Source organism: Eleutherodactylus coqui, chromosome 10 (assembly GCF_035609145.1).
Source record: "Eleutherodactylus coqui strain aEleCoq1 chromosome 10, aEleCoq1.hap1, whole genome shotgun sequence".
Taxonomy (NCBI): domain Eukaryota; kingdom Metazoa; phylum Chordata; class Amphibia; order Anura; family Eleutherodactylidae; genus Eleutherodactylus; species Eleutherodactylus coqui.
In genome coordinates, this window is record NC_089846.1 from 139223716 (window position 1) to 139250254 (window position 26539).

The 26539-nt window shown below is 43.6% G+C and overlaps 1 protein-coding gene across 1 annotated transcript in view; it reads left to right on the forward strand.

The window, feature by feature from the left end:
• LRFN1 (leucine rich repeat and fibronectin type III domain containing 1) overlaps positions 1 to 26539 on the forward strand; it is a 176445-nt gene that overhangs the window by 101771 nt on the left and 48135 nt on the right. Inside the window, exon 2 of the mRNA XM_066581919.1 lies at positions 26207 to 26295. The gene's annotated coding sequence lies outside the window, so the exon portion shown is untranslated. The remainder of the gene's footprint in view (positions 1 to 26206; positions 26296 to 26539) is intronic.

Sequence of the window (26539 nt, forward strand, 5' to 3'; positions counted from 1 at the left end):
AGCATGCGCGATGCTGCTCCATTCGTCTTTAATGGGACTGCTGGAGATAACCGAGCAAAATCAATAGATTACGGTGACCTGATAGCAGAACTCTTGACGGCATCCAATCTACATCAGGATCACTGGGTGGCCACACAAAAAGGATCACAAAATCATGTCTTTGCTTTTTTATCTATTTTTTTTAAGTTGAACATCTCATGCCATACAGTTCAGGATATGTTGAGGCAATAAGAAAGGTGAGGAAGGACACAATCTGTACTTTTTTGTATGCAAGGAAATGTAGTGTCTAAACCAGGTGCGGAAACTGTATCCACATCTGCAGGATTTGAATGAAATTAAAATTAATTTTGCAATGGAATCCGCCATGAAATCTGCAAACGATCATGTACAGGGGGTGGACAAAAATATGGAAACACCGTATGAAACACGTGCCTTAAAATCGGTCCCTACATGTCTAATTGAAATATGTTTTATAATCCCATGTAACTTAAGGGGAGGTAATATGACACAGATGCTGCCGGGCAGAAGTGAATATCTGCCAAAGCAACAAGGTTCCATTGGTCAGGGGTTTGAACCACTCAGCTGCTGTTACCATCTGGCTCGCCAAACCACCCAGAGCAGGGCAAGAGGTGAAGTAAAACACAAATTTGGCTGGAAAGCAATCAGCCAAGCAGGGGTCAAATGGGCGGCTCAGTGCTACTGATTAAAATCCCATTAATTTTGTACAATATTTCCATATTTTTGTCCACCGCCTGTACATGTGAAGGAACACTTAGGTCAGGGAAGCAAAGACATGTTAGGGCCTTCAAAGAGGGAGATACTCTCTGCTCTTGCTAATTTATGGAAGCTATAAATGAAGGAACCCTTTTATATCCTAATAGAGTGTTTGAAAATGAGTTTCCTAAACCAGACAAGCTCTTTTATGATTCATTGAAGGCTCAAGTGACTATTGTTTCCTTAGAACAATGCTAAAAGTTTAATTAACCTAAGGAGGCAGCTAAAAAGGAAAGCAGGCGAGACATGAAATGCCGTCTGATGATGTTATGGCACACATGCCGCCATCTCTGCCCGCTCTAGTGCAGATTGTTAAGCAAAGCAACTTCATGGACGCATATCAAGCAGCGGAGGGGGTACACCTGTTCATGTGCCTGGGGGATTATTAGTCATTCTTATGCATAAATATGTGCTGAGCCTTGGCATTTCTTTACGGAATGTGAATGACCGAGATGAAAGTAAATGTCTGACTGGTTGATGTAGGTTACTGCTTATTTGCGCTTCACTAGGGAATAAGCTCAAGTGACATTATCCATGCCTAAATAATATAGAATAGGATCAATGACTGAGCCTAAAGAATACAACGGGCACAGCTGACAGATGTTTGATGAGCCTAATCCAATTTCACATGGCTAGTTCCACTCGGGACTCGTCTATCTATGAGGTATGTGAATGTTATAGATGTAAGCACACTCAAAATTTCTCAAGGAGACTTGGGAGACACCGGCTAGAAGCAGGACCGCTTTAACACTTCGGTGGGCTCAGCGCAAAAATCCCCCCTCCCTGCCCTCCCAATGTCAGACCCCCTTACCAGTCGAAAAGTAATATTCTCAAAATTGAACAGGTGAACAATCGCTCTTTGTAAAAGTAGAAAAGTATTTCAAGCGACCATTCAGATGATAGTTGCCCATGTAAAGCCACAAAAGTCGTAATTTGAGCGATAATCGTTGCGTATAAACGAGCGGCCATCGTGCACTGTTCGTTCATCACTCATTTCTAGCTAGCTAGAAATTAGCAATGAGCCTCATCATCGCCGCACTCTGATATCTCAGCTGGTGGTGCTGATAGCTTTCTTTCAGCTGGTAACCCACTGGCGCTAGGGGCCCAATGCAGGTACATAGTTTGCACGATGGTGAAAGCGGTCCTAGTAGACAGTGGGGTCCTAGCAGATAGTTGGGTCCTAGTAGACAGTGGGCTCCTAGTAGACAGTGGGCTCCTACTAGACAGTGGGCTCCTAGCAGACAGTTTGGTCCTAGCAGACAGTTGGGTCCTAGTTGATAGTGGGTTCCTAGTAGACAGTGGGCTCCTAGTAGAAAGTGGGCTCCTAGTAGACTGTGGGGTCCTAGACAGTGGGGTCCTAGTAGACAGTGGGGTCCTAGTAGACAGTTGGGTACTAGTAGACATTGGGCTCCTAGTAGATAGTGGGCTCCTAGTAGATAGTGGGCTCCGAGTAGATAGTGGGCTCCTAGTAGACAGTAGGGTCCTAGTAGACAGTTGGGTACTAGTAGACATTGGGCTCCAAGTAGATAGTGTGCTCCGAGTAGATAGAGGGCTCCTAGTACACAGTGGGGTCCTAGTAGACAGTGGGTCCTAGTTGACAGTAGGCTCCTAGTGGAAAGTGGGCTCCTAGTAGACAGTGGGGTCCTAGTAGACAGTGAGGTTCTAGACACTGGAATCCTAGTAGACAGTGGGATCCTAGTAGACAGTGGGGTCCTAGTAGACAGTGGGGTCCTAGTAGACAGTTGGGGACTAGTAGACATTGAGCTCCGAGTAGATAGTGGGCTCCTAGTAGACAGTAGGGTCCTAGTAGAAAGTGGGGTCCTAGACAGTGGGATCCTAGTAGACAGTGGGGTCCTAGTAGACAGTGGGGTCCTAGTAGACAGTTGGGTACTAGTAGACATTGGGCTCCGAGTAGATAGTGGGCTCCTAGTAGACAGTGGGGTCCTAGTAAACAGTTGGGTACTAGTAGACATTGGGCTCCAAGTAGATAGTGGGCTCCGAGTAGATAGAGGGCTCCTAGTACACAGTGGGGTCCTAGTAGACAGTGGGCTCCTAATAGACACTGGGGTCATGACTTCTCAGTGTTGCTTGATACACCTTCAGTCTCACCACTGCTGACAAAAGTGAAATGCATTTCCATTAAATCTTGGAAGAACAGATTTATTTCCTCGTTTTCGCACATGGCTCGGTAACGCGAAACTTTAGAAAAGAAATAAATCTAATTAGAGAACAGCTTTTCTGTCACTGAGAATATAACATATCCCGGTGCAGACTTGTAAATAGTGGTTGTTAGTTTGTTATTTTCTTATAATTGATGGCCTGAGGCTGACCTCGGTGACGAACCGTCCTGATCTCTTCCACCGTACTGTACGGCCAGTATGATACATAGCTCTCCGATCATGGAAACAACAATGGCTGACGCAGGTACGGAGGATAGAGAAGGAAGAACTGTGGCTTGGAATCGCTCCAAGGGAGCTTCAGGAATGTTTGTATCGCAGTAATGTCATTCCCGCTAATTCTGCTTGGAGTCATTTCTTTATTTTTGTTCTAATCTGTAACATTTGTTTGTGAATTGAATTAATTAAGAGTCTTGGGTTTTCTGTACAGGTGTAAAAGTACATGCCAGCAGCGAGTCTAGCTGTATCCACCCACATCTGACAACCATTATTGGTAGGGGGGGACACGTTAATGGGGCATAGTCAGGCTTAACAATATTTCATATCGCCATCCTTTTTGTCCCCTACGTCTTACTAACCTACTAAAGATAAATAGGTGACTGATGGCATCGAGCATGACTGCAAATCAGACTACATGTTTGTTTGTAGTCTGTAACCATGGAAACACAGAGGTCTGCATAAAGGCTGGAGATACAAAATTATATTGATCAAAGACTGTTTGAATAGTTGTTTCATTTTACATTTTAGATGGACTGGAACAATGAGAAGGTTTTTAAGGTGGACCTTCCCTTTGAAGAAATCATTGTCCACTTTCTACTTGGCTTTTTCTCCCACAATCACTTGAATGATAATTCAGAGCCCACCCCCTCTCCACAAGCATTTGGATGGAATGGTGGTCACTTACACACCTTACTGCTCCATTTAAAGAGGTTATCCCATCCAAATCATTTATTACTTTTCTACATAATAGATGATAAATTATTGATTGATGGTCCAACCACCAGGACCCCCAGGGATCCCAAGAACTGAACATGCAGTGTCCTCTGGGTGAATGGAGAAGTGCACATACTGTCCTTCCCCAAAAATAAGACAGTGTCTTATATTAATTTTTGTTCAAAAAGGTTTTTACGTTTTTACATGTATAGCTGCCTGGACACTATTTGAATTGACTTTTTAAATTAACTGTTAGCAGGGCTTAATTTTGGAGTAGGGCTTATATTTCAAGCATGCTCAAAAAGCCTGAAAAATCATTTTGCATCCTTAAAAATTCTGGAAAATCATGCTATGTCTTATCTTTAGGGTATGTCTTATTTTTAGGGAAACAGGGTATGTGGAGTGAATGGACTGGTGGTCATGTATGTGCACCACTGCTCCCTTCACCGGTCAGGGTGTGGGATCCCTGGACACCCAGCAGTCGGACCGTCAGTGATCAATCATTTATCAACTATCCTGCGAATACATGAAAATAACTTTGGTGGGCTAACCCCTTTAAATATAGCCATGGAGTGCATGCATAATCAGTGTTAAATTCAAATACCCCTGAAAAAGGGGAAAGAGGCTCCGAATCCTCATTCTAGTGATCATGGGGTGCCAATAGTTGGACCAAACACCCATCATACATTTACCACCTATCCTGCAGATATGTGATACTTTTTTGTTGTAAGATAACATCTCCAATACCCTGTGAAGATGGATTACAGATTAGGGGACGTCTGCTTATCGGCGTGGGTTCCCACTTTCCTGATGTACAGTTCATCCTTGTTGATCCGCCATTCATTTGACCTGCACAGCAGTGTTTTATCACTGATACCATCGGTTCACATATATTAGAGCGCCACATATCTTATAACATATCAACCAAATTCATCTTGCAGGATGTCTTTAAAGCAGACAGAACCGTTTTCCTCGCTAAAATGGCAGAGTTTGTGCTTTTTCGTGAGTAGATTTCATTATTATATAAAAGCCCAATGCTCGGTACACAAAAGAAAAGCCTATTTAGATGTCTGTGTCATTAAATGGGAGAGGAAGTTTTATTCAGAGGCAAGCATTGGCAGATGGCCCAGGAACACTGTATAACCAGGTATTACAGTGATTACTAATGTGTGCAGGGAGACCGCCACAACCCATCAGTCGTGGACCTCGTCAGATACAATAAGGGATACCTGGGGAATAAGCATTTTCAAGACTATATTGACAGCTTTCTTCTGTTTTCCTACTTCTCCATCAATCAAATACTGGGTCAATAATGGGAACAATTAAGGACAGCGCCCAACTCTACTATGACAGCTATCATTTTATTTCTCATTTTACCTCCACCATCCATAATCATGGTAGACAGTGATATTGCACCATCGTGGCTCATTTAACATGGATGCATGTTTCTCAGCTTTTAAGGTCCCTGGGAATAGAGTAAGAAAGCGCAATCTCACTAAAAGCCCCTCCATTGATACAATAAGAAAGTACATATGTAGCAAGGTGTAAAGGGCCTGTCTAGCTCTAAATGATTGATGACCTGTCCTCAGGAAAAGTCATCAATAGCTGATCAGTAGTGGTGTGCCGCCTGGTACCCCTACCGATCAGCTGTTCACCAGGCCCTTGAGTCAGTTTATGGAGTCAGAAGCACAAAAAACTGTAGGGGCTCAGCATAGTAATGCAGACTCTGTTCCCACTGAAGTGAATTAGAACTGTACCTACAATACCATAATGAGCCACAGGGGGTATGCATGAGTACACTAGTCCCAGTAAGCAGCTGATCGGCTGGGGTCCAAAACAACAGACCCCTGCCAATCCGGTATTGATGACCTAGCTCAGCACAGGTCATCATCATTTAGAGCTGGACAACCCCTTTAACGTAAAGGGGTATTCTGGTTAGGGGGCACTTCTTCTTAAAGTTTTCACTCATCCACTTGGTGGGATTCAGCTATTTTTGTCAACCCCATTGAAATTAATAAAGAAGCAGTGTACATGTGGGGCCAGTGCTTCATTCAAAGTGATGTCACTCTGGTTGGAGCCGCAATGCAGAACCAACCATAAGTGGGGCAAACAAAACCCTCCATTCTTGTGATCAGTGGAGTCCCAGTGGTCGGACCCAAGCTATCCTGTGGATAGCGGATAACTTCTTGTTACCAGAATACCCCTTTAGCTGCCATTGAATGCCATACCATTATCATAGTGTGCCAATGATATTTGCCTATTGCGATGTTCATTAATGTTGTATTAGAGCAGTCATGGTGTGGAATGGATGTTCGTTTGGCACCTTCTAAATCTACACAGTGTTCACCGCAGAGTGGTATATACAGATACAGATGTGTACATAGAAAATTGAGGCCAAATAGCAAAGATCAAATTTGCCACCCTACTATGGTGCTAAGTTTTGACACCCAGGACAGAAGAGCCATGATGTTGCCCCATTGCCCTCTGTTCAAGACCCTTCTGCTGATCGTCTGTGCTATTACTCACCACCAATCCCTTGTAGAGCGGAGTCCTCAACCATTACTTGCTGGCCAATAGCAAAGCAGATAGGACCAGCCAGAGCTGGGCTCACTCTATGCAGGGTCTCCATTGCCTCCATATGCTATGAACTGTTTGCCCTCACTGTATGTTATGTGTGCCCTTGAATTTTCTTATGAAAGGGGTTTTCCAGGACATTTACTATTGATGACCCACCATTAGGATAGTTCATCAACAGTTGATCATTGGGTGTCAGCTGCTTGGGATTGCTGTTTATCAGTTGACTGCCTGGCTACTGTCAGTCAGTGCTGTCAGCATTACAGAGGCCTGGTTTGGTACTACAGGTACAGCTCCCATTAATATAAATGGGAGCTGTGACTGCAGTATCAATATGGACCATTGCAATACAGACAGCTCCATCTACTTCCAGCACTGTCCGTACTGACAGAGGTCAGGCGGTCAACTGTTAAGTGGGGATCCCAAGCAGCCGGCCTGGTGATCAGCTGATCAGTTGATATCCCAAGTGGCAGACCCCCACAATCAATTTTAGATGACCTTTCCTGAGGACAGGTCATTGATAGTAAATGTCCCGGACAACCTCTTTACATTGTTATGGGACAATTATGAGAAAAGTAGAGAACAAAGAATTAGTCGGAGGTACAAATGGAGGAGAGCACCGACCTGTGTGCTTGGCGATTTGGGATCTATAGAAGTTGTGTCTTAAAGGCCCCACACCCAATGTTGAAGGACGTAGTGAGCCTTTTGCAGATCACAGCTTAACAGATAAGCAGACTCACTAACTCTGCAGATCGATGTTCTAGTGTATCATAATTATATGAATATAATACCTTCATGGAGTTCACCTTTAAGCTTCAGAGAAACTGGAATCACATTAAAAGGGTGATGGACCATGGATGAGAAAACACCATGTGCTGCAGCAATCATTGCCTGCCATCTGGTTTCTGCAACCTTCTTGTACAGATCCTATCAGTTTTACTTTATGGATCAACGACCATCACGTCAACCTCGGTTAAATCTCCATTCTTCACATCATGACTAGAACATATATGTTCCTACAGTGCGTGGGTGAAACATAACCCAAGTAGAAGAGCATACAAGGATGCAGTATTGTCTGCTCCAGGTACAATAGCCCCACATCTGTGGCCATAGGGTGATTGGTGCAGCCATGGCACCTCATATGGCCTCAGCCGTTGTCCTTCTCCCTTCTGATGTCACTTTCAGCAGATTCCCTTTGCTTGCAGTCTCGTTCTCCTTTGAGAATGGGTGGGGTCGGCTGAGCATCTGCCAGATGGGGAGGATTGATGAAAGAGGCATCCTTCTAGACTGCATTATTGTATTCTGAAATTTGTCTTCAAAGCACAAGCGCTCAGCTCTCGAAGAGTGGAATATACCGGGGGGGATTGTGGGCCATAGTCGCTAAGCAGCCTTCTTCGTATGCTTGTACATTCACAAGCACAATTAAGCGTAGCAATCAGTTTTGTATCTCAGGATGTGGCAGTCGAAGCTGAAGATATATTTTTATGTAATGCATATAGCAGGATTGAGCTGGGAGGCCATTGCAAGCAATATTAATGCATTCTATTAACTCTTGTTATCCCAGCCAGCCGGGCGGATTTGTTGGCTGCATACATTAAGTCTGGTGTATAATCCATTTACAGCTGGATACAAAGTAACACAATGACTCATATCAGGATGTAATGTTACTATATGTCTCAAATGTCAAATGAGTACAATGCAATGCTGTGCCACCAATGACGCCATCCCTCGCCTGCTACTGATGTGTTGTGATATACTGGCATCACGACAGGGCCTCCATTAGACATAATAGATGCATATAGGTGTGTAGCTAGAGAGAAGCTTATGATTAGTCATTCGTGCTGGGAGTAGGGCAATAACCCATTCTGATTTGGACATTATCGCTGAATTATAAGTGTGCTTATTGTATATTGCAATTAACGTTTTCATAAAAAAGTTGTAAGATCTTATAATATAGTTGGAAATCCAGTGATGTTTGGACCATATACGCATGTGACTACTATAAGGCCCATAGAAGGGGGTCCAGCACTGAACTAGATAACCCAAGAACAACTTCAGTACACCACGCCGAAAAAACAAATGGAAGGCAATAAGCCCAAATATATATCCTAAACCACAATGTTTATGACGTATCGCAAATGACATCACAAGAGCGCAAAGCAGCAATTCTGTCCCAGGAACAGGGAGGAAGGGGTGTATATTACCTGCAGCTAGTCCTTTCTGTCATATGCCTGATCCACCAGTTCTGGGTCCCATTTTTGACCATACAAAATGGCCAATGCCATCTTTAGACCACCTAATGCCCCACAGTACATGGGTAGTGTTGGACTACTAATGATCTATACCTGCTGTCTGATTGGCCAGAGTGCTCATCTGATCAGCACTTACCAGTGAGAGAGCAGTGAATGTGTAAGAGGTGGGCAGACAATTGCTGCAGCCATCTTGGACAGCTGAAATGGGGCCTGGAACTGGCGGATAGAAGAGGCATAGAGGAAAAGAACTGCAGGGAAAAAACCCTTCTACTCCTCTTGTCTTGGGAAAGGATTTTGTTCTGAAACCGGAGGGTGGCTTTAATATACAGATGTGTCCTCCTTTATCCTTCTGCAAATTTTGTTAAGGACTCCAACTGTACAGAATATAAATATATTGATATGATATAAAAGGAAAACTCTTGATAGGCTGCAACTCACACCACAACCACTGGGGGGCCACGTAAAGACACATCTACATACACATCTCCCAACAGAGTATCACAAATCAGGTTTTAGGCGAACTTCACAGGGGCGAGTGCGATATCAGGTTGTGATTCATGGTCCGATATCATAATCGCCAACGTACGATTCCTCTGCTGATGCAAAACGTTTTAACATCCAAACCGCCTTGCATCACTTTGGGGAAGTAGTGATCCTCTGCTATCTTTAAATGGGGAGACCTTACTATCACACTCGCGTCTCACCGTCTGCCACCGGTCTCACTGGACTACTATAGAAGGAATAGAGATTTTCAACATTTTATAGAAAGCAAAGTACTTTTGATCCAGCCAAATCCTTCCATGGTTTTAGCTTTGTATGACTTAGTTCCACATGTTCTATGTACTGTATGTGCGGGCCTTTTCACGGATGTCATCCACTTGTTCCTCTGCTACAAGAGTCTCCCAGAAGTTTTTCCTTTGCATAAACAACCCGTGTGACGCCGATGTTACGAAAAAGCTGCAGTCACAAAAACTTTCATCCCAACTCTGTGCCACTTCACATATTGCATGTCTACCTGCTTAACGGTTGTGGTTCTAGGTAACCCTGAAAGGGTCTATTTCTTTTATACCCCTACTGGGATGTAATAACAGTTTTTGATATCTTTTTGTTATCACATCCAGTACTTTCTTGTTCTTAGGATGGTACTAATGGGATGCTGTCTGCTATTTTCAGTGGATGGGCGGTGTCCCTATTTCCTCACCTTTGCGTTACCTTCATGTATATTAAGATGTTGTGATGTCATTCATGGTATCTAATAAACTTTCTCAATTTGGATACATATTACCTTTAAAGGCATTGTCCCAAGATTTCACCTCCTCCCCTAGCTGTCCATCCCCTCAGCAGTACCATAGAGTTGCATGCTCAGCCATCACTCCTGTTCTTGTGATCATTGGAGGTCCCAGCAGTCGGACCCCCACTGATCAGACCCTTTTCCTCTGTCCTGTGCATGCCTTGTAGGAGGGATATTCAGGGTTAACCTTTGTGTTGCTGACAAATCACTTCTAAGTGCCCAGGACATTTAATAAAATTATGTCGTTCCTAAAACTGAATTGAGTTGAGCCGCTACCAACAAAGCCGCACATTTCCATGTTTTCATTGCCTTATTAAATGAGTCCAATAACATTTTATGGACAACTGCAAAGTACTTCTCTGGTTCTACATGGGGATGTAATGTTCATGAAATTTGTCAACATGGGGGATTTAGCAGCATTTGTGTCCTTGTTGTAAATGGCCGTACCCATCGCTGCCAACCATCCGTAAATTCATGGACATTCGGCAAAAATAACTGTTATTTTTTATTTTTTGTTCCGTCCATCGCTGATAAAAACACTGTTAGTAAATGTCTTTCTAATGCTTGCACTGAGCGCGTGCCGACCGCTAGGACAGCACTACGGCCAGCCAGCTTTCGCCAGCCCAGACTCATCCACCATCTAAATACATAGGCAGGTAGGTACTAGTAAGAATGAGTCAGCAGCACCAAGTGCCGGAGCCCATCTCATGTCCCATGCTCTGAAGAGTCTGATGGGTAGACAACATCTGATCTGGTTCGTTCAATAAGCTATGGTAGACCGGAACAGTAGCCAGAAGGTCACGGCACCTTGGGATGGACCAAGTAGCTATTATACACCAGCCGTTCGCAGACATACCCTGGGCTGAACCTTGTAGTGATAGCAGAAGGATGTGGCATCCACATACTAGCTGATGAACACAGCATTTACTGAACCCTGCTGCACCCGACTGATGCTACTTCTCACCAGTGTCGCAGGTTTCAGGCGATGAGGTGTCAGTGCATCTTAGTCTCATGGACAGTCTTGTTCCCTGGTCAACGCGGCTTTTATATGAAGAGTCCCATTCTGGGATTGCTTGGGCGACGACAACAGCTTTTGCGGCCGACTTGTGTCTCCCCAAAAGACATGCAAAAGACACATCTGTGCAGCTTACATCAAAAATTTTCTGTACATTGTGACTAACCTCAAGCAAGAGAGAAGAGGTGAGAACAAGAGAGGGGTAGAAACTGAGCGAACAAAAAGCAGAAGAGTGGGAGAACAAAAAGGGAGAGCAAGAATGAGAGCGAAAGAAAGATGGTGAGGTGAAGTTGTGTTGTATACTGGGGTTGCTAATAAAGTTTCGATAAACTTAGTACACCCCAGCATTACTGGCAACCCCTTGTATGTTACAAAGTTTTTACCTTGTGAGACCACAACTCCCGATATGACATTATCATGGTAAGAACATGCTGAGAGGTGGAGTGTAGCAAACTAGAATGCTGCCGACCTTGTATGTGAACGTGATACTGATTAGACTCAGTCAGATACAGGATACATATTAACAATGAGAAACTTACAGGTGACGTCCTCTGGACTCCTTCCTTTTCTTCTCTATCCGCTCCAGACCTTCATGACTTCTTCCTGTTCATTCTTGCCTCTGCAAAGTTTGCGGCTAAGATGTCTTTGGCTCCTCTCAGTGTTGCAATATTTTATATGTGATATCTGCCCCCAGTATTATTATTTATCCCATAACTGCTTGCAGTCTTATAATACACTAGTAGAAAACCTGTCCCAGGGAACAACTGCAACCTCTATATATACATCTCCAGGCTCAGGAAAACTATTTAGTGAAATAAGGAATAATAGTTATGGCGCAAAGGCGTCAGCTATTTCGAATACACAAAATGCTCAGGGCGTACCAACGTAGAGATCCCTTTGTGTGTCACCCCACATCTTTCATTTTACCTCAGCAGTATAAGAAATGAGAGCTGCGCTGTGATTGGTTGCTATGGGCAACAAATAGATTTTGTTTTGAGACAGCTTTCATAAGCGTGTGGTGCCGCGCTCCCTTTCTGTGGTCCACCCTGTAGATACTATGGTGATGATGAGTGTGAGGCATAGCGTGTAGTTACATAATGCATACACACGAGGGCAGTGTTGTTTTGATAAGTAACCGCACCACATCAGGCTAAGATGTATGTATGAAGATAGATATTTTTACTGTAGGACAACTCCTTTAATATTGTTTTTTTTTTTTTTAATTCAAGGGCATTATGTTGGGGTGTTTTGAGGGTGTAACATTGGGGCATGGTTTCCGTAAGGTGTGACTGTATGTCTAAAAATTTTGGATTTCCCGTGATTTTTGGTACAATTAGGGTGCCTACCCACTAGCCATATTTTTTCTTGTGCTGCGATGTCTCACATTGTTTTCAACGGGGCTGGCAGCAGCAGTGTTAGCCTCATTGAAAACATAGGGAATACATTTCCGACTTCTGCCACAGCTGTTACAGTAATGGCCGAGGATTTTATCATCTCCGCGAGGACTGCGGGGATGAAGGAATCCTCTGCCACAGCTATGACAGCTGCGGCAGAAGTCTGTGATGCTATCCCATTGCTTTCGATGGGGTCGGCGCTGCTGCGGCCCCATTGAAAGCAGTGGGTTGCAGGCAGCCCCCGCAGCATGATTTTCAGGGAAGGGCTTGAAATATAAGCTCTTCCCTGAAAATTAGCCCTAGCTGGTGAAAAAATGTTCTCTGGGAGTTATGGTACCACACACTGAGATGGAGATGTCCGGATGAGGTCGGTTAGTAGAGGACGGAAACACCAGGAGGTCAGTTTTAGAGAGGCTTAGTTTTAGGTAGAGAGAGGACATGGTGTTAGAGACAGCAGACAGACAGTCGGTGAGGTTTTAGAGAAAAGGTGCAGAGATGTCACGGGAAGAGGTGTATAGCTGGGTGTCATCAGTATAGAGGGGCTATTGGAGGCCAAATCTCCTGATGGTTTGTCCAATAGGGGATGTGTAGAGAGAGAAAAGAAGGGGGCCGAGGACCGAGCCCTGGGGGACCCCAACAGCAAGGGGAAGAGGAAGGGAGGGAGGTAGAGCCAGCAAAGGAGATGCTGAAGTAGCTGTCAGATAAGTAGGAGGACAACCAGGAGAGAGCAGTGTCCTTTAGGCCGATGGAGCGAAGGAGTGCATATAGCTGCATCCTCTCACCATGAAGGTAGCAGACTACCGAATGAGGGAGCTAATTGCACTTTGTATCCACTCCGTGTAGGATTATACACCAAGCAACTACCCCCTTCTATATTAAGAGGCTGTTTGAGTGGCTGTCTCTTCGGTGTCCCTCACAGGTGCAATTAGCTCCCTCATTTAGTAGTCTGCTGCCTGCATGGTGAGAGGATGCAGCTATATGCACTCCTTAGTCAGTAAGTATATGGCCGTTTTCTGTGATTGTCCAGAGGTCAGAGGGAGGTTGAATATAGTGGTGAGATGGGAGATAATCACTGGGGAGAGGGATCGGAGGAGGTGTGAGGGGAGAGGTTGGCTAGCGCAGGTGGTGGGGAGAGCAGAGAAGAGCAATTTGGAGACTTCTTCCTCTACACCTAAAACGTGATGCAGCTTCTCTGTCCTGCGCTCAAAAACGGCCTCTGGTTACACTGTGCCTATGTTATATATGGCTAAGGCCGACTGCACACGACCGTGACGGGCTCCGCCGTGGAATTCTGCGGCGGAGCCTGTCACGGCGCCCCCCCAGGTGACCCCAAACTTACCTGCAGATCCGGTGTCCTCGCTCCTGCATGACGCTTCCCCGCCCACCGCCGCCGCGTCATGTAACACGCACGCCGCGTCACATAACGTGGCAGCGGTAGGCGGGGAAGTGTTTTCACGCTATCTTCCGCTGTGCTACAGCGGAAGATAGCGTGAACGGATGGCTTCCATTGACTGCAATGGAAGCCGTCCACGCGTACACCCGCGGTAAATAGAGCATGCCGCGGGTGAGGACGGGAGATTTCATGGTGCGGAATTCCGCACCATGAACATTGTGCTATTACGTTCAATAGAACCTAATAGCTGCGGGCAACGTGGCGGAAATCCGTTTGTGGGAAGGAGGCCTAAGTCATGTGATACAGGCATCCAATTAAACTGCTGCCCATATGCAAGATAGCGGACACATTTGGTGATATCAACAAGGTGCTCTGGCTGCTGGTTGGTTGAACACTGACCTATACGTCAAGCATTATGGGAAATTCGATCTTCAAGAGATTTTTGCCAAAAATCGATTAGGACTAACCCAATTTGATTTTGCAAAAATCTGGACTTTTTTTGAAAGCAGAATTACATTTTAAAAAGTATACAAATGTAGTTTAGTGCTCTGTGAGCACCAGAAAAACACCCCCTCCTGAAAATAAAATGGCGCAGTTGCTTTTTTTCCATTTTGCCCACTTAGAAATTTTTAAGCTTTTCAATGTGATTTATTAAATGGTACCAGTAAAAAATACAAGACGGCCCGCAAAAAACAGATCATGCAGCTATGTCACAAGACAACGTAAAAAGTCATGGAGAAAAAAATGACAATAGAAAAACATAAAGGGCTGCAGCAGGAGGAGGAAGGGGTTAACAGAACATCTACAGTGCTGTCCCTCTACTCTGCATAAAGAAGTGCGTACCGATGTACCAGGGCAGCGTTTATCTGGCCATAACTCGCTACATTCACAAAGCCTATCTGTAGTCCTACAGAAGAGCAGCACATAACAATCCCGGCTCTGCTATACCTGCGTGGCACTGACGGCACTGACGCCACCTGACTCTGTCATCTCCGCGCTCGCCCGCCGTTTTATTGTCCCAGGCACTCTGTACATACAATAAATACACAGTTACAAACTTTTTACTGAACTGAAATGTTAGAACGCACAGGAAGCCGTTCCAGGCTGTAATGTCTTCTTTTCATTTCCACCATTATGCTCCAGTGAATTTCATTTATTCAACGGTCTCATTTAGAAGCTAAGAGACTCATTTGCCGACAGAAAGCAGTTTTTCCTGTGTCTCTTGTGTAACAGCAAACAGTAATCGGGAGATCAAGAGAGGAGATATGTACAGGAAAGTCTGCTGAGCGGGAATCGGCCGCCTATACATTCCCTGGCTGTCGTTTTGTGTGGACTGCGCAGCGCTCTCTAGTGATGTCACCAGAGGACTGTCGGCAAACATCTGTACCGGTGGGGTGCCTACAAGGGTCCAAAACCTATTTCAATCCACTCTAGAAAAGCATGGCTTCTTTAATGCATAAACAACACCACTCCGGTCTATGGGTTGTGTCTGGTATTACAGCTCAATTCCATTGATATGAATGTAGTAGAGCTGCAATAAAGCCTGTAGACAGCAGTGGCGCTGTTTTTTTGAAAAAAAGTAGACATATTTTTGTACTACTGTACAACTCTTTTAAAGAGTACCTACACTTTCCTGCTCCATCGGCTCCTTCCGACAGATGAACATGGCCCCAGATAGTGTTTATGTAGCGCTGGCTGCCAAAAGTTGCAAAAATGGCCAATTGAGCAGAAGTGCTTTGAAGGTGAAAGTGCAGGTACTCCGTAAATACTATGGAACCACCTTAAAGACTGACGAATTGCATTATGGGCAAGTTTTCGCTTTGGCCTCAGGAGCTTAAAAGCATAATATAGGCATCAATAAAGAGACTTTTCATATAACATTATAGTTAGCAGTGCCTTGTGCCGGGCCCCGTGAGGAGTCAATCACAAACTACAGATGTAACAAAGTTTAATTTGACTCTTAACTAGAGATGAGTGAATATACTCGTTTTGAGTAATTACTCTATCGAGCACCGCGATTTTCGAGTACTTCCGTACTCGGGTGAAAAGATTCGGGGGGGCGCCGGGGGGCGGGGGGAGGCGTGGCGGAGCGGGGAGTAGCAGCGGGGAACAGGGGGGAGCCCTCTCTCTCTCCCCCCCCCCCCACTCCGCGCTGCAACCTCCCACTCACCCACGGCGCCCCCGAATCTTTTCACCCAAGTACGGAAGTACTCGAAAATCGCGGCGCTCGGGCGAAAAAGGGGCGTGGCCGAGTAGGTTCGCTCATCTCTACTCTTAACACAATAACAAAATGTTCTGGGTCAAAGTTTAGTTGTCTTTTCAAGGACTTTTCAATGGCTTTTGTTGTGCAAAGATAGCAATAGATTTTGAATTGTTTACAAATAAGATAACTCGTTGCAGAAAGTTATGGCAGTCAGATTTAGGTTCGCTACATCTATACCGCAGAGGGCACAAGGGGTGTGTACAACTGCTACCTCTACATTTCCTATAGCTACCCCTGTAGAGGCACTTTGGCTTCAGTTTGAGACCCACATGAGAGAATAGGGTGTGAAGAGATTTGTTTAATCCATTTGCAGTTGAGGTTGCATTCTGCATGTTGTATCTATTACAAACATTAGCTTCCTGGACATTTTCGTGTTTTATTGTGCAACCGTGATTTTTTTTTTGCCACTTGAGTCATCAGAAAATAACGGATCTTCATTCATTGATTTATTAAATATGTAAACAAATCTGTTTGGGTCACTTTAGGATGTCGTTATTGATGCTTTAGAGTTATTAATACCATTTGTCGATTTAGTATTCTGTTTGGAAATTGTTGTCTACCTGGAATCCAAGTCTCTCTTGCAGTTCTCTTGCAGTTCTCTTGCACTTCTCTTGCAGTCTCTTGCAGTTCTCTTGCAGTTCTCTTGCACTTCTCTTGCAGTTCTCTTGCAGTCTCTTGCAGTCTCTTGCAGTTCTCTTGCACTTCTCTTGCAGTCTCTTGCAGTTCTCTTGCAGTTCTCTTGCACTTCTCTTGCAGTCTCTTGCAGTTCTCTTGCAGTTCTCTTGCAGTCTCTTGCAGTCTCTTGCAGTTCTCTTGCACTTCTCTTGCAGTCTCTTGCAGTTCTCTTGCAGTTCTCTTGCACTTCTCTTGCAGTTCTCTTGCAGTTCTCTTGCAGTTCTCTTGCAGTCTGCAGCAGGTTTTCCTCCAGTATTGCTCTTGTTTTTTAGCTCAGAGCTAGATAAATCCTAGGAGCCAACAAGCCAACGCACCTCGATATTTGTTAACGGCAGCCTAGTTGTCTGTTCCATAAACTAATTTGGAACCTTGAATCAGTCTTTTTCAGAGACTTGCGCCATCATTGATTGTATCTCAGTGCTGCTTCATTCATATTGGATAATTAGTTGTCTAATTGATGTCTATGAGAGTCATTATTGTTCATCAAACTAAAAAATCAAACTTGCTTGCATAGTCTTGATAGTTTGTTTTTGTGGGGGGTTTTCGGGCTATATCCGAGTTTTCGGGAAAATCAACCTGTACAAGATACACATAAAGCAAGTGTCAAATAATACGCTCAGATCTGACAGCTTTGATGGACAATATCAAAAGATTTACTTGCCATCAGATGACTCTACCATAACCACATCCTTTGAAGTATAGCGTTGTGGCTGGTATAGTCAGGTCAGGATTCTGTCTTATTCCTTATCAGTTTAATTTCCTGCTTTCTTAAAGGGGCTGCATGAAGTTAAAGAATCATGCCTGCTTTCTTCCAGAAATAGCACCACCCTTATCCAGAGGCTGTGTCTGGTATCGCAGTTCAGGGCCATTTTCGTGAATAGGAATGAGCTACGATATCACACACAGCCCATGCAGGGGGAGGGGGGGGGGTTCTTTTGGGAAAGAAAAAGCCACATTTATCTTATCTTATACAATGCGTTTAAGCTTTATCTTGGACTGCGAGGGTTGGGAACTACAAATCTGTCTAGCATGTAGAGAGTTATGATGTTCAGTATATAATTTATCTGTCATTAGATGAAGAACAGAAATGACTGTGACATTTATCAACTCATCTTCAGTCATAGTAATAATAATTTTGAGAACAAATGGTCAAGTAACTTAATTATCTCTATCAAGTGTCCATCAGATGTAAATTCAGGCTCAGTTATCAAAGGATGAGCATGAAACTTCTGGGCCATGATCCAAAAACACCCCTCAACTTATCCCAATCCGTATCACAGGTCATTTGCAAACTCTTTAAGGCATTGTCTAGAATAATAACGTTCCTAGGGTGTTACTTTCTAGTATATGAACCTGGTGGCCACCTACAATGACCTAGCAATATCATTGGTACCTTTGGGATGTGGTGTTTGATTTGCAGACATGTAGCAGGTACATTATAAATCGGGTATAGATTTTTGTGTACCAATTATCTGTACGCTTGTAATGGAAATCCACATAATTATGCCCAAGAGGCACAGAGAAATAATTGAAGAATATTCAGATAAACCAGATGTTAATACACTCATGAACATGTAATGATTGCTTCATTGAAGAGCGCACAAGAGGATCATGAGATAGATTAAAAATTAAAAACTATAAAAAAAAATCATTCTCCATCTCTGCTCTTCTGAATAATATATTTCCTTGAGTTAAAGTGACCCTCCAGTCAGGAGCTCAAACTGATACCTCGTACCTGCAGGGGATGACTACCTGCTATTTATCTTCCTACGATCTTGCTTCTTGACTACTTTTTAGCTCAGCTGTATTAGGATAATACTGTGATCTGTGGGGTTTAGCCACACTGCCTAATCTGAAGTAGTCTGAGACACATTCCCTGTCTAATCATTGGTTCAGGCTGCAGGGGAGGTAGTCAGGGGGCGTGTCCCAAGGAATACTAAGTTTTTAGTTTTTGATCCTTGGGTGTATCTTGTTATATTTTATAGTATATCTAATAAAAGTTATATTTTATACGGATACAATCTGGTACTTTTTTGCCTACAGTAATCGGGCATTTCTTGTTTATTGCTCGGATGTTCTAAGCACAGGAGGTGCCTTATAAAAGCTCAGGGAGCTGCAACACAGCAGCAGAGTAGGAAGTAGCAGTTACATTGAGAAAAGCAGCATATATGTGCAGTGGGCTAACCTGGACGGATTCTGTGAGACTCAATAGTGAAGTCTAAAGCTGAAGTGATGGCAGTCATGGAAAGTGGAGAGCAGCTCTGGAGAAAGGAGCTCTGATGAATGAGGGCAGAAGATGTGGAATTAAAAGGGCCCTGATGACCTGAGAGACGAAGAGGCAATGCCAGATGTGGACCAGTTGGATCACTGGGAAAGACCCCACAGCATGTGGGAGGAGAGGGAGTTTCTCTTCCCGCAATGCCTGACACCACGGCAGCAATGTCAAAGAGCATGTTTCTGTGCAGCTGGAAGCTGGAGCTGTTCATGATCCCAGGACTTTATTACGCACATTCCGGGCCATGGTGGTGATCACATACACATGGGGACTGAATCAATACCAGCCTAATTAAGTTAGGTGCCATTGGTCCTGCAAAATCTGGGAAAGGCTAAATGTTTTATGGTTTCTGCATGATATGTTCATGATGTAAAATGTAACACGATGATGTAGATATGATATCAGAGATATAATATAATGCGTAATAGCACAGCAAGGTACCTGTTGAGGAGAAATATTTAGTATGCGGGTATTGAGCTGCGATTGGGTGACGACCTCGGTGCTAATGATGTCTACGGCGTTGGTGCATCTTGTGTGTTAAGGGTGTGGCTCCCACAAAGCATTAGGGATTGAGAGTATGGAGTTGTGTGGTATTCGAGAAAGGCGAAGGAAATGTAGGTTGCAGTACGGTGATGAAGATGGTTAGAGAGTCGAAGTGCCTGGTCGCCCCTACCGGAGTGATAGAGAAGTTACCTGCACCGATGGTGCATTGAGTCCGCATGCTGCGGAACTCGGAGAGTATAGAGACGGTTACCAAATACAATCTCATACCCTCCTATGGAGGGACAAGTAAGCCTTCGTTAAGAAAAATTGTAGTTTAGAAAAAAAATGCTGCCTCCGCCCATCACTGCCGCGCCGTCACGTATCATCAACCGGGCTTCAGGAATATCACAAAATCATATTATTTTGAAAAGCCAGTTAACGGTAGCACACATATCTGAATTCAGAACATATCCAACCGAGCGGAAAGCTGAGGATTAACACATCTGTATTTTGTAGATACCTTGTTTGCTAGGGCTAAATATTATAGCGCATCGGACAATGTCGTGTAGATTTGCATATCTTTATGACCTGAGGGTATTTTTGCAATTATCACAGGTACAATTCCACAATTCTTACATTTTGATGTCTCAGCTATTAAGTGTCGATAAAGATGGTTCATATATATATATGTGTGTGTTTGGGTCAATATGTATATATATATATATGTTTCTATTCTGTGTGCAGAATCTGATTGGTGTAGACAGTAGAAGTTAGATTCCACCAAGTCGACAGGATCCTTTGACCATCTTATGGCTGTGGATACACTTGGCCATGGGTTATCCTTTCAGAGCGGGGGATTCTAGTCCAATTTTTTTCATTCTCTTGGAAAGAGTGAACAGGAGGAGTCACTGATGTCATTTGTTATCCTCTTTTTTTTTTTAATTTTTGATTTTGTTACTTTTTTGTACAAACCATAAGACGGTTCTGTTGGTGACAGCATTCATTTTGTGCCTTCTATTTAGCAAATGTGTCAATCGGCTGAGCCTAATTTGGAACACACTTTGTAACACCATTCATTTTGCCAAACATATGTGATACATTACTCACCGCAGTAGTGATGAGTAATAATTTCTGGAGAATAAAAATGGAGCTATTAAATCAGTGTTATATTTTGATATATAAATTATCCAGCCCTCCATAAAACACAACATAAAATAACTGCTGATGTGACAACACGAGCGCCGCATTGTGGGTCGTCAATTGTGCAATCACTGGGCAAACAGCAAGCAATAGCATATACCAAAGAGTGATTACAGCGGAGGAGTGGAGCCTGGTTCTGTACGGGCCCGGGACAATTTAAAGGTTATGCCCATTCTCACTCTGTCTTTTTTTTTCAATGCATCAAAAATGAAAAATGAGGCAATTTTCCAAGTAGTGTTAATTGGCAATGACCTATTGTTTTTTCCCTACAGTTCCTATGCAGACCTATGTACCTCCATGGTGATAGACTAGGAGGTGCAGCATGATGCAGGGTTATACTTGTGTATGTCCTTTTATTTTTAAATTGCACTTTTACACAGGGCGAGTATTGACCAAATTCTCACTGGAAACAGTAAATTTGGGTTATAGTTGTCCCGTATAAACATGGCTGCCAACAGGGCACTGAGCAAAAAATCACTCTCCTATCAGAAATAAAAACCAAACAACTATCCACCCATGTAAAGAGGGGCCGCTCAATGTTTGATTGAATCGTGTTTACTGTGAATGAAGGCGGGCGGGCCAGAATGATCCTCGGCCACTCTACTTTCATTCACTTCAATGACTACTGCTCCTGTGTAAGCACCCACACAATCCCTTCTCATGCACCCAACAGTCATCCCGAAGCTTTAGTTAGGGCTCAGTCACACGAGCGTTTTTAACATGCATTTTTACGCACGTCACAAAATTCGCACTAGATAGAACCAATGCTTTCCAATAGCAGCGGTCACATGTGGGAATTTTGCATGCAGAAAAATGCCTGCGGCGAAAATTATAGGACACCGGATTGCAGAACGCATGTAACTGCGGCAAACCATTCTTCTATGTACGGGAAACCCCTGTATGCGAAAGCAGCAGCGCCGACCCCATTGAGCACATATACTGAAGATCGCTCTCCTCTGGCACAGCTGTGGCAGAGGAGCGCGACGTTCTCCCATTGAATTCAATAGAGCCGGCAATACAGCCGGCTCTATTGAAAGCAATGGGCTGCCGGCAAATGCTGCAATGATTTTCGGGGAAGTGCTTCAAATATAAGCCCTTCCCTGAAAATCAATCCAAAAATGTGTAAAAAAAAAATGTATACTCACCTCTCTGCAGCTTCCGGGGCTCAGCCGTGTCCAGTCGGCTCTTCTCCTGCACTGTTCTGAGTAGTATTCAGCAGGAAGGGATTTAAAATCCTGGCCTGCTGAATGGGCTGTCTCTGACTGGCTGAGCACTGTGACCAATCAGAGGCAGCTCTCAGCTATTTAATGACAGCTGAGAGCTGCCTCTGATTGGTCCCTGTGCTCAGCCAATCAGAGGCAGCACTCACCCATTCATGAATTCAGATGAATTCATCTGTAAATTAGATGGTGGTGCTAACATGTTCTGAACAGCTAACAGGAAGGGTTCATCAATACATGCTGCTTGTGCCAAATTCTGACCCTCCCATTGGCAAGGTGCAACAGAAATCTGGATTAATCTGAGAAGGCAATGTTTTTCCGCTGCTCAGTTTGCCCATTGGAGTCTTGTCTTTCCTCTTGGACACTAATGGTGCTGAAACTGGTCATCCGCAGTTATAGCCTTCTATGCTAAGAAACGATGAGTTCTGCATTCGGACACATTAGTTGGAGCACTAGCATAGTATTTGCTGGATGTTCTTCCTCAATCATACCATTCTCGTTATACTCTCCACCCCATTGAGTGAGAAAACCCCACAAGGTTGGTAGTTTATGAAATCCTGGCACTGACTAGTCTAGCACCAATGACCCGCCTCATTAAAAGTCGCTCAAATCGCTGTATTTTTCTATCTAATATGAATTCATACCGAAACTGATCCATGAAAAACTTGTCACTTGATTTTATGCTGCACTCCGGGGTCACGGGGAGAATTTCAGTACAAGGAAGCTTTAATTATGAAAGGGCTGGTGTCTCTAATAAAATGTCCATTTGGAGTATAAACTAATCCTGCTACTCAGTCCTAAGCCCCAGGTCCAGGGTCTAATGCCAGTAGAGTTCTTTAAGATGACCATCACAATGACCCGTGATACTGACCAAGTGGCCACATTACCGGGGATCCAGTTGATCACCATTCATAGCCATTATTTTTACATTTTGTACCCTGCTGCTGGGAATCATAGGGTTGGTTTGTTCCCATACTCATCGCATGGGCCATATTGATGTTTTTAAACCCCACTGGAATTGGCAAATGCCACATAAATAATACTACAAGACAAAAACATCCGCCATCAGCTGTGTGCATGTGATGTAAATGTATGCAGAATTCTTACATTGCCAATTTCATAAATAAGCGTTAATGCATTTATATTACTTATATAGCTGCCTGGTGTTAAGAATAATTTCCATGGATACGCTGGGGACTTCTGCGTGTTTCCCTTGTTTGAAGCTCGTCAAAAGTTATTTTCATGCTGAGCCACAAATTCTCAATTTAATGGAGATCTGTATTGTGTCTTGACTGCCCCGGGATCAACCATACTGTACCTCCCAATATCTGAGTATTCATTGGCAGGATGGTTTTAGGCTCTACTCTATCCCACCCAGGAACATACAAAAAGTATCATAACAATGCACATTTTGGGGTATTTTGTATATATTTCATCCCTTTGGGGTCCATGTTACTAAACAATCCCATAAAAAACCAAGCCATTGGTTAAGCTGTAATCAGCTATATGTCAATCCACTTGCCATATATTTCCTATGGACTGGCTGGGTCTTTCACAGATATAGGCCTCTGTATTAGTGGCTTTCTATTCTGGCTTATACAGCTCTGGCTTTATGCGACACCTACTTTAAAATGATTGATTTTAAGCTACAATGTTTGAACTGTTATGTTTCTGGAAAATAAACCTTTTCCCAAGGTGCAGTTCTCTTGTAGACTGCAGCAGGTTTTCATCCAGGATTTCTCTATATTTAAAGGGCCTTTCTGGTGATTTGTTTTTAATTCATTCATTATGGAGCTATACCCCCAGTATATATAAGTGGGCTAGTGTTAGCTTGGTTAGTCATTTCCCTCTATCTGGAACTCCTGGCCTCTATTTCCATTTGATCTCACTTCTGACCAACTCAAATTGTCTTGCAGTTTTGTGTTCTTTTTATAGTCAATTTCTGAGTCTGTGTGATGTTGTTACACAGGACCTGGCACCAGGGGGCAGAGTCATTACTGTCACAGTTACTGATGATAAGCACACAGCTATAGTTGAGGAGATCACAGCTCATCCTCCTGACTGTGTACTTATGGGCTGTAACTTATTTAGAAGACTATAAGAGCTAATGATAAATAAACTGCCTCCTGCAGAAGGAAATGGTATAGGTGTGCTGATGCATCATGGGGTAGATATAGAAGTGAAACCAAAATCTTACAGCATCAAGATGGGGGCTGATAAGGGGGTTACGCTGCAGAGAAGCGTCCAGAATGCACAATGATGACATCACTGCACTTCCATTTATCAGCTACTTGCAATGTGTTATTTGTTTTTGATTTGTTTTATTGTTGAATTTGTAATTATTTTTGGGAAACTGTTTGCGCATCCAGACTCAACATATCAGCTATACATCTCCCTCTATAGTCTTGATGTTGCCCCATCTAGGCTAAGAGACCAACATTTACCTACACTTTTCTGTTGACACTGATGCTCCTAAGATTAGTTGCCCCTTTTTGCCCCATATATCCCCGGCACCCATAAATTTCATTCATTTTCACTGTCTACTAAGTATACCAGAAACTGTTAAGTGTGACTGTAAAAAGGGCACACAGAGGGGGGCAAATACTTTTTTATAGCCCTGTAATTTTTTTTATGTTTCCAACATATTTATTGTATTTTAATTTAAAAAATGGCAACCCTCTGCCGCAGTGACCCCACGCGGGGGGGGGGGGGGGGTATAGGCACCATTGGTTAGTGCAGAGTTTCCAACTTTAGTTATCAAACCGAACACTAGTATAAACAAAGAATACCAGAAATAAACTAATATATTGTACGAGGTAGAGATTAACGGTCCGTTTCAGTTGGATCTGCAACCAAAAGTATAACGGTCTATCGTATTATCATTACCCCCAAGGAACTTTCCCAACCCACTCTCACATCTGTAAGGTTTTTTTTAAGTGATTGCCTCATGAAGACAACTCCTTTCCATGAAATATGCCCTAATAGACTATATGGATGGCTAAGAGGGGGTCCTACTCTTCGGGCTCCTCCTTATAGACCTCAATGGAGGAGCTCTCTGTAAGAGCAGATCCCATTCTTGCAGTCTCCAGCTATCTATGCACTGTAATACATGGACAGCCATTTATTTGATTGGCCGCCATGCAATGCTACATTTTCCTCCAGTTGGCATGCTGGATTTTTTAAAGGGGTATTCCTATCTTAGTAAGTTATCCTCTATCAACAGGACAGGGAATAACTTGCTGATCAGTGGGAATCCAATGTCTAGCACCCCAGCGATCCAGAGAAATCACTCCTGAGAGGTCATGATATTTTGACAGTAGTGGCCGCTCATGCAAACTATTTACTTCAATGGTACCACCAGAGATAGCCAAGTGCTTGAATTCAGCTATCCCTGGCAATTCCCGTTGAATTGAATAGCACAATGGTGCGCATGCATGACCACCATTGTCAATAGCTCAGAATCTGCTGGGGACGACTTCTGTTGATTGATGGGGATCTTCGCATGTCAAACCCCACCGATCGGCAAGTTTTTCCACTCTACAGGATAGGGGACTACTTGCTAATTGGTGGGCTCCAATTGCTAGGACTCTCATTGATCCAAAGAAATCACTCCTGGCAGGTCCCGAAGTTTTAACAGCGGTGGCACTCATGTGCAGCACTGCACCATTCAATGGGAGCGCCAGAGATAGCCAACCTTTGAACTCTGCTATCTCCAGCACTTGAAGTGAATACACAGTTGCATGCATGCATTGCCCACTGTTGACAAAATCTTGGGATCTGCAGGGGCAGTTTTCTCTAGATTGGTGGGGGTCTCAGCAGTCAGACCCCCACAGATCGGCAAGTTATCCCTTTAATAAAGGGATAACTTGGGAATACCCCTTTAATAAAAAGCATTCAGATACTTTTCCTCAACTCTGCGACTATCTTGAATACAGACACTTTAGAAGAGCCCCGGCGATGATACATTGTGTCTGTGGCCCACTTAATAATCTGTATTTAAATCTATTTCTTTAAACTTGAAAACAGTATTGATCCTTTGTGCCGGGAATCTTCGCTGCTCATCGCGGGCCGTACGATTTAAGACTCAATCATGAAAACTGTCAGGTGTGTACAGTAAAATGTTGCTTTTATTACCAACTTTGTTAGCACAATATAAAGTCATCTTTTATAACAATGAAATGCAGATCTAAAAGGTTTATTAGATATATTTGTGCTCATTGTTACACAACCTGATGATTTACACACCGCCGTCTTTATGACTCTCATAAATGTCTCTTTGATTTTCAGATCCAACTAAACTCCCTTGTTGCAATGTATACATGACGGTGACTCTGGCTTGTTAACTTCAAAATGTAACACCCCCGCACTGGTAGGAGGTAGGTACCGCATGTATATTCCTTTATTTGGTATTGTATCCCATTATAATGGCTTCACTAATATATATGAAAGAGATGCAGCTGACTGAATTTGGTATTCAACTAGTTCCTTTGTGCACCGGGATAACTTTCTGTAGTAACGTGTCGGGGGCTTCATGATACATACAAGGCTCTTCTGCACATCAACACTATGGACACCACCATGGAACCCCAACAAACCCTGGTGAACGTTAGTGGGGTCCAT